Source organism: Oryctolagus cuniculus, chromosome 5 (assembly GCF_964237555.1).
Source record: "Oryctolagus cuniculus chromosome 5, mOryCun1.1, whole genome shotgun sequence".
Taxonomy (NCBI): Eukaryota; Metazoa; Chordata; class Mammalia; order Lagomorpha; family Leporidae; genus Oryctolagus; species Oryctolagus cuniculus.
Window position 1 is genome coordinate 101218730 of NC_091436.1, and position 13837 is coordinate 101232566.

General features: G+C 40.6%; 1 long non-coding RNA gene across 1 annotated transcript; it reads right to left on the reverse strand.

Moving 5' to 3' along the window:
• Nucleotides 1-8434: 8434 nt before the first annotated feature.
• On the reverse strand, nucleotides 8435-13598 carry LOC138849743 (uncharacterized). The gene is made up of 2 exons (XR_011388873.1): nucleotides 13487-13598; nucleotides 8435-9121 (listed from the first exon to the last, which is right to left on the reverse strand). It is a non-coding gene; the product is annotated as an uncharacterized lncRNA (long non-coding RNA).
• Between the last annotated feature and the right edge of the window lie 239 nt (nucleotides 13599-13837).

Genomic DNA, 13837 nt, shown 5'->3' on the forward strand with positions numbered 1-13837 from the left:
GCCATATAACGGTGAGGGCTGACACAGCTGCCACAGCCCACAGCCCACGGCGTGTCATCTGTGTGCACTGGAGCCAGTGGCACGGTGCAGGGCCATTGGAAAGAGCAAGGCAAACCTACACCTGGAGTTGTGGGACACAGCAGCCCTGAGGGGAAACATGGCAAAATATTCATTTTAATCTTTGTTGAAAAATATTATCTGCCTTGAACCTGTAATTAAGGACTCTCAAGAAGGGAGTAACGGTGAAGCAAAATTGGAGAGGATTTTTGTCTAAAACACTGTTTGAAATGAGGTGAAAATGAACAAGGTAAGGATTTAGCTGCTGGCCTGGAAATGTGAGTAATCCTTGAAATAAATGGGGAAGAAGTGGGGCACACAGGTCCCGATATTCAGGAACAAAGCCAGGAAAATGGAGATTTTTAACAGCCTGGACCCATTAGGCCTTTCAAGATTTCACCACCAGACGGGCAGGAGAGTCGGAAACTTCCTGCTCCTAAATCCCTTTATGTACTTTTCATTACTCTCTCCAGACTGGTTATTAAGGAGTGCTACCAATTTTTTTTTTTTTTTGACAGGCAGAGTGGACAGTGAGAGAGAGAGACAGAGAGAAAGGTCTTCCTTTGCTGTTGGTTCACCCTCCAATGGCCGCCACAGCTGGCGCGCTGCATCTGGCACACCCAACTGATCCGAAGCCAGGAGCCAGGTGCTTCTCCTGGTCTCCCATGGGGTGCAGGGCCCAAGCACTTGGGCCATCCTCCGCTGCACTCCCGGGCCACAGCAGAGAGCTGGCCTGGAAGAGGGGCAACCGGGACAGAATCCAGCACCCTGATCGGGGCTAGAACCTCGTGTGCTGGCACCGCAGGAGGAGCTACGGCGCCGGCCAGTGCTACCAATTTTTAACATACATCTCAGAATTTATGCATCCAAGTGAGATTTGTTTGGATGGAGATAGTCGTCTTGAGAGGCTGTGGGGTAATTTGATTGATATTGTCACTGTGCAGATATTTGGGGATCTCCTCATTTGGAATCACCATCAAAGTCAGCCTCACAAATTACTGTCTTAAAAGGAAGAATCAGGTTTGAAGCCACTAAGTATCATTTTAAAGTTAAGTCTGTTGCCTAAAGCAAATTATCCAGCTGATTGGTATCATTTTAAATGTGAACATTTACACAAGGAGATTTCACTAGAATAGGGAGTATGATTTTCTTTAACTTCACACAGTTGGGAAAGATATTTTGTTAACATGTTTTGAGCAATGACAGTTCATACTAATGCTACTAGTAGATATCAGTGTATGGAACTCTCCATAAAGTCTACTATATTTACTTAAAATCCTTTTTTTTCTTTTTAATCACACTTTATATTTTCAATTATAAATTCTCTGTATGGAGATTATAACTAGATAATATGCAATGAAATACATATTGAGCCTTCTGACATAAGAAAGTAATGATGCAATTTTGTACTTCTACTATCTCATAAATAACTATATAATCAAACATCATCATAATCTTCTAGTCAGTTAACATTAAAAGCTATTTGGAAAAATACAATAATTGATGTAATACTTTTTAAAAGCCTAAAGTGAGAGGAAGAAGCAATAGATTTTGGGTTCCTAATCAATGCCAAGCACTCAGTCTGACAAAAACCAGGCGATAATTAGGGGGAAAAAGCCAAGCCAAGCATGTACCTAATTCTTCTTTTTTTTTTTTTTTTTTTAATTTTTGACAGGCAGAGTGGACAGTGAGAGAGAGAGAGAGAGACAGAGAGAAAGGTCTTCCTTTGCCGTTGGTTCACCCTCCAATGGCCGCCGGGGCTGGCACGCTGCGGCCGGCGCACCGCGCTGATCCGATGGCAGGAGCCAGGTGCTTCTCCTGGTCTCCCATGGGGTGCAGGGCCCAAGCACTTGGGCCATCCTCCACTGCACTCCCTGGCCACAGCAGAGAGCTGGCCTAGAAGAGGGGCAACCGGGACAGAATCCAGCGCCCCCCTAATTCTTCTTCTACCAGGCCACACTGGTCCCTCTGGAACCAGATTGGGACAGAGCTTCCGGGTGCCTGCTGACTGTCCTTCAAACCACAGAGCGAAAGCAGCTCCAACTGGGAAAATGCCCTGACAAGCCCCGCCTTCCCACCACTAATGGGGCTAAAGCAGGAGATTCATGTGCCAATCACAGCCATGACTACAGAGGACTAGGGCGTGGCACCTAAGTCACTGAGAGGAAGTCCCCCTTTTTCTTCCGCAGACTTTTGATTTGCAGGAAACCAGGAGACTCTCACAGCCTTGACAATCTGATCTAACTTCCTGGGCGAGGTATGTACGTCTCATTGTTAATAACTACACAGAAGCCCATGTTGTGATGACACCACAGTGCATTCAGACATTACCCTGATAGATGTTCAAGTTTCATCCAAGTTTTTGTCACCTTAAAAAGTCTGCAATAAATCCTGTAAAACTTATGTGTTTATGTACTGGTATATTAATTTCTCCTGGAAAGATTCCAAAATTGACACTGCTAAGTAAAAGTATAGGATGCCTTAATTGTGATAGCCAATCCCAGAATAATTTCTAAAAATTCACAATCCAAGTTAGCTGTGTAGAGGACCCACTTCACTAGTGTGAGAGACTGCTACTGGGATGGAGTTGTGGTGCAGCAGGTTAAGCCGCTGCTTGCTGTGTGGGGCTCTCATATTGGCGTGCCAGTTGGAGTCCATCTGTTCCACTTCCCATCCATCTCTCTGCTAATGTGCCTGGGAAAGCAGTGGAAATGGAGCGAACACGTGGGCCCCTGCTACCCGCTTGGGAGACCTGGATGGAGTTACAGGCTCTTAGCTTCAGCCTGGCTCAGCCCCAGCTGTTGTGGCTATTTGTGGCGTGAACCAGCAGATGGAAGATCTCTGTGTGTCTGTGTGTGTGTTTGTGTGCTCGCGCGTCTCCCTTTTTGTCACTCCGCATTTAAATAAATAAATAAATCTTTAAATGATGCTGTCACTTTTAAATTTCATGTTTGTCTATGCGTGCAAAAACTCCATCTAATCTTTGTATGCATCGAAATTTCCTGATTCATTAGTGAAGAAGAAAATATTTGTTGTTCATTTTGTTTATTTATGATCTATGTTATAATTAGTAGTCATTGATATATTAGAGTATAACTTTCCTGCCTCCTGATGGCATTATAGTTGCATATATTTTCCCTAATCCAACATTTTGCATAAGGTACATATTTAAACACAGACACACACACACTTATATTTGCACTTACACGTATTTATGCTGGTGTAGTTTTTGAACATAACCATGATCTTTTTAAGTTTCCTGTCTATTTTAAAGTTTCTCCCTTGATGAAAATTGTACAAATATTCTTCTATGTACATCATTCTATTTTATATTTAATTTTTACATTTTGCTCATATTAAAATTTTATTTAAAAACAGGTTCAAGGAGAAACCCCCAGCATCTAATGAGCCTTTTAAGTTCCAGTAGTTTCTACCACATCTTTATGTCATTCCTTCCTCACAGGTCACTCCTTTCTCATCAAAATACCCCTCCAAAGAATTTCCACTAATGCATTTGGAAATAATAAATCACTTTTCTTCTAAAACAATCTCTTCACAGCTTTTCTTGACTTTTCTCCAATAAATTAAAATAAATTTACTTCAACAAGTAGCTACTATCTATTGTTGTCCACGGTGTATCAAGTGTTGGGGGATACATGGGCTGATACAGACAGAGGCACATGTGTCATGGAAATTTCCCACAGCATACTTCCAAACTTGGTAGATAAGATGTTACTCCTCAGATCAAAGCTCGACACGGTTTACAGAGTTAAGCTTTGTAGTAAGGGACCAAGCTTTTCAGACGCTAATCATCACTTAAAATTTGGTAGTGGGAAGGGAAATAGTAAAAGAATGTGGGGGGGGGGGTGTTGTCATTTATGCTCTCTTGTGGGAAAAAGATTAAATAAAATCTAATTTTTGCCTCCCCCTCCTCCACCCATTAGTGTATGATTTAGAGGAAGGAAGTATTCAGAGGAGAAATCAGTTTCCTTTACAACCGAAAGACTTGAGAGACTGGATTTTTCTTTTGCTAAAATAACAACTGCAAACGGATATTTATATAAAGAGTTAGGTCAAACCTAAGAACTTAAGAGTTTATTTTTAGATTTCTGCTTGGCCAAGAGGGAAATATGGTAAATGAGCCTTATGTTCTTAAATGGGCATGCAGTTGAACTCAAAATATTTCAGAAATCTGACAGAAGGCACTTAAGAACATCAGCCTTAGCAGGCATTATTATTAGAAACTCCAAACAATGACTATATTACTCCTGGGCGCTTTTCCTTCCTTTTTTTTTTTTCTTTAAAGTCAAATTTACTTTCAGTTTTAGTGCCCATGATCTCCACATTTTTTAAGAAACCAAAACAAAAAGAATAAAGATTATATGAACATAGGAAGTATAAATAGAAAACTGAGTGCAGGTCACTGAGTTCCACCCTCCAGTGTGGAGGCCATCAGCACTATGTGCCTATTGGGCACTATTGGGCACATCTCAGTCCACACTGAGATGTACAGAATCATCAAGCACACATTAGATTCCAAAAAGAGATATGAAAAAAGAATTTAAGGTATGTCATTAAAATGTTTACACCCCTTACATATCAAAATGGTAATGCTTTGGACATAATTTGCTAGATTAAATGTTTTACTAAAATTAGTCACACCTATTTTGTTTTCCTTTTTTAAATGCATCTACAAGAAAATTTGAGGGGTTGGCATTGTGGCATAGTAGGTAAAGCCATCACCTGTGATGCCGGCATCCCATATGGATGCCAATTCATATCGTGGCTGCTCTATATCCAATCCAGCTTCCTGCTGATGGCCTGGGAAAAACAGTGGAAGATGACCCAGGTGTTTGGACCTCTGCCACCTACGTGGCAGACCTGGAGGAAGCTTCTGGTTTTTGCCTTTGGCCTGGCCTAGCTCTGGCCACAGCAGCCATCTGGAGAATGACTCAGCAGATCAGGAATCTCTCTCTCTCTCTCTCTCTCTCTCTCTCTCTCTTTCTCTCCCCCTCTCCCTCTCTCTGTAACTCTTTCAAATAAAAGCAAATACATTTTTTAAAAAAGAGAGAATCTGAGATTTTATACATGATTCTGTGACTCTACTGTACAGTGCTGTAATTGATCACTGGAATTAAGAGCTGAGCTCTGAAATAAACCTAACTGAATTCAAAGCCAAGCTAACAATACACAAACCTGGTGGCCTTGAATAAGTTACATAGGCAATGTGTGCTTCATGTTCCTATAAACAAATTGTGAAGGATAAAGTCATCCTTACTTCATAAGGCTGTATGGGCACTAAATGGGCAGAGCCCAGCACAGAGCAAAAATGTGCCTAGTGTTAGTTCTGCAAGTCTTGCTTCAGGACCCACAACGGTGACAGCCAGTTTTCTACATGATAAAATTTCTCAGTAATGCTTCCCTAACTCCTCTTCCTACTTTATTACACCCGATTCATTGCACTGAGAAGGAATCAAACCATCCTTCTAAAATGGAATGTTTTCAAGATTGTGGAGTTCCTTTAGGTATTTCCTACCCTCTTATAGCTAAGCCCAATAGGACTTAGCAGCAGGACTAAGCAGTAGGACTCCAGGAAGCTCAAAACAATTAGACACTGCAGGTCCTTCATTTCTATTGATATATTTCAGAGAACAAATAGCTATGATGTTGGATTTTACTAAAAAAATAAAAATTAATATTACATACCATGTTGACTCTAACCAGAAAATGGTAACGATTTCTTCTGTTACATTTTTGCTACTAATTAAGTTTTTTCTATTTTTAAAATTTTTTTTAAAATTTATTTGACAGGTAGAGTTACAGACAGTGAGAGAGAGAGAGACAAAGAGAAAGGTTTTCTTTCCATTGGTTCACTCCCCAAATGGCAGCCATGGCCGGAGCTGTGCCGATCTGAAGCCAAGAGCCAGGTGCTTCTTCCTGGTCTCCCACTCGGGTGCAGGGGCCCAAGCACCTGGGCCATCCTCCACTGCACTCCTGGGCCACAGCAGAAAGTTGAACTGGAAGAGGAACAACCGGGACTAGAACCGGCACCCATATGGGACGCCGGTGCTGCAGGTGGAGGATTAACCAAGTGAGCACCGGCGCCGGCCTCTACTAATTAAGTTTTTACTGCTCGATTCTTTACATGTATCATTTCAATTAAAAGTCATACAATTCACTGAAACGGTAGTATTTACTCCAATTTATGGTGAAATAGTATCTCAAAGAGGTAAAGTGATTGCCATAAGTTGCATAGACTGTGGCAGGATAGAGATTACTCCAACCCAGATCTAGCTATGGACATCTATAATGCTAGCCCCATTCTGCTATTTCTCAAACAACTATCAATAGCTGTGTGTAGCACAGATCACAGCCCTGTGGAGAGAACAAAATGCTCCTCTCTCATAGCAAGGGTATCATATAAGTGGGGGAAAAAGTGGGATCAGCACATTGTTTCTGCTAGAGCATGACTTCAAATTAATCTACTTGCATAATTTCTTACTATTCACTCAATGTGATGTTTCTTAGGTAAATGAAGATTCCTGTTTCATTCATCTAATTCCATAGCACATACTACAACACTGAGCACATTGCTGGTGCTTATTGGGTGACTGCTAAGTGAATAAGTATATGAATATTAGCTGTGTCACTAGGCTTTCCCAACCAGGGTTTGTCATCTGAAACAGAGAACACAAACATGTTTTGAATGATTAATTATTCAATCCTCCCAGGATGTACATAGCAAACAGCATTCCATAGTTGCAGGACAGAGGATGACTCCGTGCATACAATGTATGCCTTATGACAGTTGTGCTTAATTCCTTCCTGGAATCCCATAGAAAATCATACTTAGGTTAAACTATGGTCTTTGAGAGCTACCTTGAATTTAGCCAGGAGCAGCAAACGATAATCTGGGCCAGATCTGATCCATTGCCAGTTCTTATAAGGCCTCTGACCCTAGAAAGCATTTACACTTTTCAAAGCTTATAAAAAGCTGCCAAGAAGAATAAGCAACAGAGGCTGTATGTGACCTACAATATCTAAAATATTTACTATCTGATTCTTTTCAGAAAAAGCTGGAACTCTTTAGATAAACATTGCTATATATCCAAGTGGAACAAAGGTTAATTTACATGATGATATTTGAGGAGCCCTCTAAGATACAGGGTCCCTAAACCTTCTCTATCAATCAATCTATCCTCAGATATAATTTTCTTACCGGTTTTCATTTGTACATTTGGCATCAAAGCAACAGCCTTGGCTGTTAGCAAGATGGCTGACTACAGGTGCCTGCTGCCAAGGACAAAACAAGAAAATGCAACATCTATGACACTGGCGTGCTTGAGACCCATCTATCAAAGTGTGGTGGCAGAGATACTGCAGAGCACAGTAAATAGAGGCACAAGATGCACCTTTGCTGAATGAATTAAAAAAAGAGACCCAACACACACTGCCTAGAGGAAATATCCATCAGCAATAAAAGCATACATAGGCTAAAAGTGCAGGGATAGAAAAAGATGTACCATGCAAGCAGACACAAAAGTAAGCAGGAGAAGCTAGACTTATGTCAGACGTAATAAGCTTTATATTTTTTTTTGGAGTTGCTCCGGAAAACTTTATTTTTTTAAACTTTTATTTAATAAATATAAATTTCCAAAGTACAGCTTTTGAATTATAGTGGCTTTTCCCCCCATAACATCCCTCCCACCCACAACCATCCCATCTCCCACTCCCTCTCCCATCCCATTCTTCATCAAGATTCATTTTCAATTATCTTTATATACAGAAGATCAACTTAGTATATACTTAGTAAAGATTTCAACAGTTTGTACCCACACAGATACACAAAATATAAAGTACTGTTTGAGTACTAGTTTTACCGTTAATTCGCATAGTTCAACATATTAAGGACAGAGATCCTACATGGAAGTAAGTGCACAGTGACTCCCATTGTTGATTTAACAAATGACACTTTCTTATGATGTCAGTAATTATCTGAGGCTCTTGTCATGAGCCGCCAAGGCTATGGAAGCCTCTTGAGTTCACAAACTCTGACCTTATTTAGACAAGGCCATTAATCAAAGTGGAAGTTCTCTCCTCCCTTCAGAGAAAGGTACCTCCTTCTTTGATGGCCCATTTTTTCCAGTGGGATCTCACTCACAGAGAACTTTCATTTACGTCATTTTTCTTGCCACAGTGTCTTGGCTTGCCATGCCTGAAATACTCTCATGGGCTTTTTAGCCAGATCTGAATGCCTTAAGGGCTGATTCTGAGGCCCGAGTGCTGTTTAGGGCATTTGCCATTCTATGAGTCTGCTGTGTATCCCACTTCCCATGTTGGATTGTTCTCTCCTTTTTAATTATATCAGTTATTATTAGCAGACATTAGTCTTGTTTATGTGATCCCTTTGACACTTAATCCTATCTTTATGATCAATTATGAACTGAAACTGGTCACTTTGACTAGTAAGATGACATTGGTACATGCCACCTTGATGGGATTGATTTGGAATCCTCTGGCACATTTCTAGCTCTTCTATTAGGGGTAAGTCCGAGTGAGTATGTGCTGAACTGTACATCTCTTCCCTCTCTTATTCCCACTCTTATATTTAACAGGGATCACTTTTCAGTTAAATTTAAACACCTGAGAATAATTGTGTATTAATTAAAGATTTCAACCAGTGGTATTAAGTAGAACAAAAATAAATAAATACTAAAAAGAATAAAGTATTAAGTTATTCCTCAGCAGTCAGGACAAGAGCTGATCAAGTCATTGTTTCTCATAGAGTCCATTTCACTTCTACAGATACTCAGTTAGTTGTCACAGATCAGAGGGAACATATGATATTTGTCCTTTTGGGATTGGCTTATTTCACTCAGCATGGCTTATTTCACTCAGCATGATGTTTTCCAGATTCCTCCATTTTGTTGCAAATGACCAGATTTCATTTTTTTTATTGCTGTACAGTATTCTATAGAGTACATATCCCATAATTTCTTTATCCAGTCTTCTGTTGATGGGCATTTAGGTTGATTCCAAGCTTTAGTAAGCTTTAATATATAAACTGTACAAAGAGACAAAAAAATGACTATATAATTATCAAGAGATCAATTCAATAAGATTTAATAAGTATAAGCATATATGCACCCAACATTGGAACACCCATTTTTATAAAGCAAAGATTTCATATCTAAAGGGAGAGATGGATTCTAAAGAATAATATTGTAGATCTCAGCACCCCACTTTCTTCAATGGACTTATCATCCAGACAAAAAACAAAGAAATATCAAAGTTATTTTATGGATAAATGAATGGAACAGACATTTACAAAACATTTCATCAAACAGCTGTAGAATACCCCTTCCTCTCACCAACACATGGAATATTCTCTAGAATAAACCATATATTAGACCAAAAAACAAGTCACAAAATCATAGAATGTTTCATCTCTGACTGCAACATAATAAACTGGAAGGAAACAAGAATTTTAGAAATTGTGCAAATACATGTAAATTAAACAACATTCTCTTGAATGATAATTGATTCATGAAAAAATAAAGAGTAAAATTCAAAGTATTAGAATGAATGAACATGAAAATACAGGATACAAAAACTTATGTGATGCAGTATAAAGCAACACTGTTACAGTTTGAAAAAGATTTGTCTCCCAAAATCACGAAGACATTTAAGTCCCAAAGTTTTACATTAACAGCTAATGAATTAATATGAATCATTGACAGATTATGATAGAGGCTTGATCTCATCTTGGTGTCTGAAGGGGGGCCTTTGGGAAAGACTGGATTGATTTAGGTTGCTAGGGTGAAAACTCATGATCAAATCATGATGGTATTTTAAGGAGAGACCATACACAGAGTAGAGAAACAGCATACTTCCTCTCTGCTTCCTGGCTGTCCATGTGATTGCCTCTCTGCCATTCTCTGGCCACACCAATGGGTTCACCTGGTCTTAGACTGTGAACCTCCAAGCTCTAAGCCAAAATGAGCCTTCTTGCTTCCTAAGATTGTCTCCAGTATTTAAGTTAAAGTAATGAAAAGTTAACTTATATGGAAAATTGGCACCAGAAGTGGAGTTGTTGCTATTAGCTACACCTGAAGATGTCTTTGGACTTGGTTTATGTGAAAAGATTGGAAAAGTTTAGAAGAGCAGGCTAACAACAGCCTCAAATGCTGTAAGCAGATTATTATTAATGACTACCATGAAGGCTCAGAAGACGAGAATGCTGGTAGAAACATGGACGGTAAAGACTATTGCTGATGAGATCTTAGAAATGAGAATTCTATTGGGAATTGAACTAAATAAAGGCCAACTTTGAGACACAGTGGCAAATAATATGTTTTTTTTGTGTCCATGTCTGAAGACTTAGTGAGAAGCTGAACATAAAGATAGTGTCCTAGTTTCCTTAGCAGTGGAGATTTCAAGACAGCAAATTGTTCAGAAAGCAGCATGAGTGTTATTGGCTGCTGCTAACAAGTTTATTCACAGGGGAAACCAGGAGCAAATGGAGAAGAGCAGCAAGATTTGGAAAATTCACAGTCCAGTCAGTGACAGAATGAAGGACAAAGCTCTTTGGGGCAGCAAAGTGAATTAGAGAAATTATTTACCGAAGAGATTAAAGTAATTAAAAGGGATCTGTGTGGTAATGAGCAGGACAACGTGAGAAAGATCCTGAAGACATTTCAGAGTTCTTTGAGACTGCCCCTTCCATCACAGGCCCAGAGACCTTCAAGGACAGGAATTGTATCCTGAAACCCCCAAGGCAGACTCTGGATTCTGGCTTGCTGGCAGAATTCTCAGAAGTGACTGCAGCCCTGACTAAAGCATTTCCAGGTGTGGCTACTGCTGGTGACAGATCTTGGCATAATCCACATGATGCTGGTTTTTCAGCCATGAAGAATGCAGAAGTTGTAGGGAAATGATGGCTTCCTTCAAGATTTCAAGGGAAAACCTGGGAAGTTATGTTGTAGGATTGGAGATCCTATATTCTGCCATGTCTAATGGATCCATGAGAGTAAGTCTCAAAGATTTTCGAAGCAAAATAATTTTATCTTTTAATTCCATTTTTCCAAGAATTTTTGGAAGTACCCTCATAAAAATAGCAAACATGAATATGAAAATATGTTCAACATCACTAATTATCAGGAAAATTAAAATCAAAACCCCAATAAAATATCACTTCATGCCCAATAGAATGGTTACTATCAATAAGCCAAAAAAAAAAAAAGTGTTGAATGTGGGGAGCAACTGGGAGCAACTCGAACTAGACTAAGTTACTGGAATTAAGACTTATTCTATGCATCTGCTCTCCCACAATATGGCGCTGGGAGAGGAGTAAACAGCTTCCACACAGCTGCCTCCAGTTCAACCAATAAACTGTGGGACCTGCTCCTGATTGGAGGAGAGCAGCGTACTCAGCGTGTGGGTAGCAGAGTTGGGATTGGTGGAAGAGGACTATAAAGGAGGAGAGAGACGGCATGCACCAGGAACATCTAAGAGGAACATCTATCTGAAGGAACACCTGTGCAGCCCCCGAGAGAGCCGGCTGGCGGTGTGCCGCTCCCCCGCGGAAGTGGGGAATGTGGCAGGGGGAACCGCCCTTCCACGGAGGTGGAAGGGACGGCAGCCAACCCGGGAAGAACCAGCAGCAAACCCGGGGAGGGCCGAGCAGACGAAAGAACAGCACAGGGTCCTGTGTCGTTCCTCCACGAAGAGGGGGAGCGACAGTTGAAGAGAATCTACAGAGTGGAACTCTAACACACTTGGCAGGAAAGTAAATTAGCATAGCCATTATAGAATGCAATATAGAGTTTCTTCGAAACTCTGGAAATAGAACTACCATGTGAGCCAATAATCCCACTACCAGTTATATTCAAAGGAATTGAAATCGCAATGCCAAAGAGACATCTGCACTCACTTGTTTACTGCAGCACTATTCACAGTACCCAGGAAATAGAGCTAATTTAAGTATTCATACATGGATAAAGAAAATGTTGCATATATACACAATGGCACACTATTTACCCATCAAAAACAATAAAATTCTGTTATTTGCAGCAATATGGATGGAACTGGAGGATACTATGTTAAACAAAATAAATCAGGCACAGAAAGACCTAAAAAGCTGACCTCAAAGAAGTAGAAAGTAGAAATAGTCATTACCAGAACCTGGGAAGACTGGAGGGGAGGAGAGATGGAGAGAGTGGTTAACAAGGACAAGGTTGCAGTGAGATAGGTGAAATTACTTCTAACGCTCTACAGCACAGACAATGATGGCTGACAACAATTGATTGAATAATTCAAAATAGTAGGAAAGACTTTGAATGTTCCCAATACAAAGAAATTATAAATGTATGAGATGATAGATATGCCAATTTCTCTGATCTGATCATGACCATTGTGTACATGTATTGAAAGGTCATACTAGTTCCAAGAAATATGTGCAACTACATCAATAAATATAAAAATATTTTAATTAAAATTTGAAATTAAAATGCTAGAATAATAATAACAGCCTTTACGCCTTCCTTCCCAACTAAAAGCCCCTTTACAACAATATAACGTAGTGGGTGATGCTTTAAACTTACAGTGCTATGAGTTCAACTTTCATTAGATACTGCTTATCAATTGAAAATGTCAGGTATGGACATTCATCAGTCATTTATACAGCAGACTTCTATGAATAATGCTTCTTAACGCATACCATGTGTACTGGTTTGTTGCTCCCCCTCTTCGCGGAGGAACGACACAGGACCCTGCACTGTTCTTTTGTCTGCTCGGCCCTCCCCGGGTTTGCTGCTGGTTCTTCCCGGGTTGGCTGCCGTCCTTCCACCTCCGTGGAAGGGCGGTTCCCCCTGCCACATTCCCCACTTCCGCGGGGGAGCGGCACACCACCGGCCGGCTCTCTTGGGGGCTGCTCAGGTGTTATCCAGATGTTCCCCTTATATGTTCCTGGTGCATGTTGTCTCTCTCCTCCTTTATAGTCCTCTTCCACCAATCCCAACTCTGCTACCCACATGCCGAGTACGCTGCTCTCCTCCAATCAGGAGCAGGATCAGCTCCTGCAGGTTGTCAAGTTGGTGAGAGGCAGCTGTGTGGAAGCTGTTTACTCCTCTCCCAGCGCCATATTGTGGGAGAGCAGATGCATAGAATAAGTCTTAATTCCAGTAACTTAGTCTAGTCCGAGTTGCTCCCCACACTGGTTGCTTTTTGCTGTGTAACAAATGACCCTGAAATGCAGTGGTTTAAAGCAACAATATTTATTTGTCTCAGAATTTCATGGTTCAGGAATCCAGGCCTGACTTACTTTGGTTCTCCAGCTCATGATTTCTCACAGGATATATTCAATATGCCCGCTGAGTCTACAGCCATCTTAAGGTTCTACTAGGATAATATCTGATTTAAGATAACTCACCAGTTGCAAGCAGGATCCTTGGTGGCTACTGGTCAGAGGCTGCCCTCAGTTCCCTGGTGCATAGTCCTTGCATGGGAGAGCTCACAATATGGCAACCAGCTCCATCGAACTGCAGAGAATGCCAGGAAGACAATCTTTTGTAAAACAATTTCAAATGTGATCTTGCATCATCTTTGTTGTAGTCTATTCATTAGAAGCAAATCACTAAGCCCAGCTCACACAAGGGTAGGAGATTACACAAGGGTATTTAAATACCAGAAAGTGGAATCATAATGGGAACCATCTGAGAAAGCTGCCTATTACACATGATTGTCATGGGATAGAGAAGAAGCATATAGGCACCGTAAGAGC